We start from the raw sequence: 3404 nt of genomic DNA, 5'->3' as shown, positions 1-3404 counted from the left end.
TTTACTGAATCTCTTTAGTTGGTATTCTTGATATCCTGTCAATATATATTCTTCCTGTATGTTTGGTATGTTCATGGTATAGAATGTACATTATATCTCTATTATTACTTTTCTTACAGTTTTTTCCTCTAAAAAAACTATGTTCATCTCTTTTTGTAAATCATATGTAACATTTACTGTCTGATGAAAATAAGCTCAATCATTATCCTTATAGATATTTTGTCTAAAACTTTGGGAATTGGCTTTATTATTGGGATTGTCTCTTATATCATACATTTTGGCCCATTGGTTTGTCTTCTAGGAAAAAGGATAAGCAGATAATTTAATTCAAGAAAGAAAAAAAGGGAGGGGGACTCTGACTAGAGAACTGAAGCCCTAACTACTTTTGGGGAATTCTGGATTTCTTTTTCCTCTCCTCAGACCTCTTAATTTCATGCTTTATAAGAGGCCCAGAAAGTAGAGGAAATCTTACATGCTGTGGTTCAGGGAATATCAAGCGATTTAGACAATGCCACTGCAGTGGGCTGAATGGTAACCCCCTGAAACATATTTCCACTTCCTAATCCATGAAATCTTTGAATATTACAATATATGGTAAGCAAAAAAAAAATGATAAATTTAAGGATTTTGAGAGGAGACCTCGTCCTAGATTATCCAGGTGGGCCCTACATCCAAAGACAAGTGTCATTATAAAAGTGAGGCAGAGGAAGATTTGACAGACACACAAAGAAGGCAGTGTGATGAAGGCAGATGTTGAAGAAATGAAGCTACAAGCGCATTAATGCCAGGGCAGCTACAAGAAGCTGAAAGAAGCAGGGAACCACTTCTCCCCTAGGGCCTCCAGAGTGAGTGTGGTCCTGCCAGATTTCAGATTTCTAGCCTTCACAACTGTGCAAGAATAAATTTCTGTTGTTTTAAGCCACCAAGTTTGTGGCAATTTGTTATAACAGCTTTAAGAAACTAATACAGCCACTAAGATGATAGAACTTCTTGCCTCAGAAGTTCATAAAATTGAGCAGGCCATGGTTCAGAATTGAACTGTCTTAGATATGATTGGCTTCTTGAGGGAGAATGTGAGCTACTTTAACAGTAGAATGTTGTGCTTACATCCCTGCAGACTTCTTTGAGATCTGTGATACTACTAAAAATCCAGGAAGTAAACCAAGAAATCAGAATTTGGGTAATCTGGAGAATGACCTCATAGCTGGTTCAGCAGACTCTTCAGATCAGGGATGGGATATATTCCCTTGGTTTAATATAGGCACTCTTGGCTCCTGACTGAGAAGTGTACCACAAACTCTGATCATAATCAAACATACAAAATCTGATCATAATCCTTCTTTTAGTATTTAGTATTGTTTGTTTTGCAGTTTCAGATTGATGATCTCCGTCACAGATGTTGTTCCATCAAACAATTGAGCAAATGATTATATAGCAGAAAGAGCAGAAAAACCTGATACAGAGATATAAACCACTGTGGGAAACTTGGAGACTGGAACAGCCATAGACAGAAACTTGACATATGATTGTGACACCTCAAGCAACAGTGAAAATCCAGAATGATCACACCTTAGACATTAATGATGTATTTAAGGAAAAACTGAGAGCCCAAACTAGCCCCACACTCAGCCTGGACTCAGAATCAAAACTATGCTTTACTGTCTATATTAATATAACTTTGCTGTTCCTCTGTCTTCATGAGCATCTCTTTATTTTCAGGACTGTCCTGCCCAGGCAAATGGTTTGATTGCTCATCCCAAGAACTTCCCCAGGATACAAGGTTAATATACAAAAGTGTCACTTTCCTGTATACCAGCAATGAACAAGTGGAATTTGAAATTAAAAACACAGTACTGGGGCTTCCCTGGTGGCGCGGTGGTTGGGAGTCCGCCTGCCGATGCAGGGGACACGGGTTCGTGCCCCGGTCCGGGAGGATCCCACATGCCACGGAGCGGCTGGGCCCGTGGGCCATGGCCGCTGGGCCTGCGCGTCCAGAGCCTGTGCTCCGCAGCAGGAGAGGCCACGGCAGTGAGAGGTCCGTGTACCGCAAAAAAAAACCCAAAACAAAAACAAAAACAAACCCCCCCCACAGTACTATTTACATTAGCACCCCCAAAATGAAATACTTAGGTGTAAATCTAACAAGATATATATAATATCTATATAAGGAAAACTAAAATTCTAATGAAAGAAATCAAACATGAACTAAATAAATGGAGAGATGTTTCACATTCATGGACAGGAAGACTCAATATTGTCAAGATGTCAGTTCTTTCCAAATTGATCTATAGATTCAATGCAATCCCAATCAAAATCCCAACAAATTATTTTGTGGATATCGACAAACTGATTCTAAAGTTTATATGGAAAAGCAAAAGACCCAGAATAGCCAACGCAATGTTGAAGAAGAACAAAGTCAGAGAACTGACACTACCTGACCTGAAAACCTACTATAAAAGCTACAGTAATCAAAACAGTGTGGTATTGGCAAAAGACTAGACAAATAGATCAGTGGAACAGCACAAAGAGTCCCAGTTTAGACCCACATAAAATAATCTTTAACAAAGGTGTAAAGGCAGTACAATGGAGAAAAGATACCCTTTTCAGCAAATAGTGCTGGAACAACTGGACATCCACATGCAAAAAAATTAGTCTAGACACAGACTGTATACCCTTCATAAGAATTTCCCAAAAGACTCACCAATTCTTCACTGGAAAGCATCAACAAAGTTTGCACCCTAAGTTTCTCTGAATTTCTTACCTCAATTCTTGCCTCGCTGCTTCCACCACTCTTGGACTGTTGTATCATGATTCTGAATCCTAATTGAGTCTCCACACTGAAATCTCTACTTTAAACCAAACTTCCAATTTTAATGAATTCTATCCTTACCTCTTCCCTCTGAGACACTGCCAAATCTTTGTGGAATAGATGTGCTCCCTTGCTGTGATAAATAATATCCTCAAGCTTTGTTTTTCAGGTTGTGTTGGTGATATTTGGGGAGCTGATTTTATATATATATATATATATAAAATATATTATTATTTAATATATATAGATGTAGACATAGATGTAAGTACATACTCATACGTTGCATCCATCAATCACATGAAAAAATTATAAGGGTTAGATCATAGATCATTGGGTCAAGTTCAATATTTTTCTATCCAATAGTAACTACAGCGATAAAGATTGGTTGGCAATTCTCAATCCTGTTCAGTCTCTCACAACTCTCTTGCAGTTCATCAACTATCTGGGTACTAAGTTATGCATCTGAGGAAGGTAGATCACTCCAGAGTTTCCTTCCAGGCCCAGACCCTCAAAGAAGGTAGGGAACTAATACATACATATTAGAATTATTCCATTCCATTATAATGGAAGGGAGGGACGAATTGGGTAAATGCAT

Source organism: Globicephala melas, chromosome X (assembly GCF_963455315.2).
Source record: "Globicephala melas chromosome X, mGloMel1.2, whole genome shotgun sequence".
Classification (NCBI taxonomy): domain Eukaryota; kingdom Metazoa; phylum Chordata; class Mammalia; order Artiodactyla; family Delphinidae; genus Globicephala; species Globicephala melas.
This window is presented reverse-complemented; position numbering follows the sequence as displayed.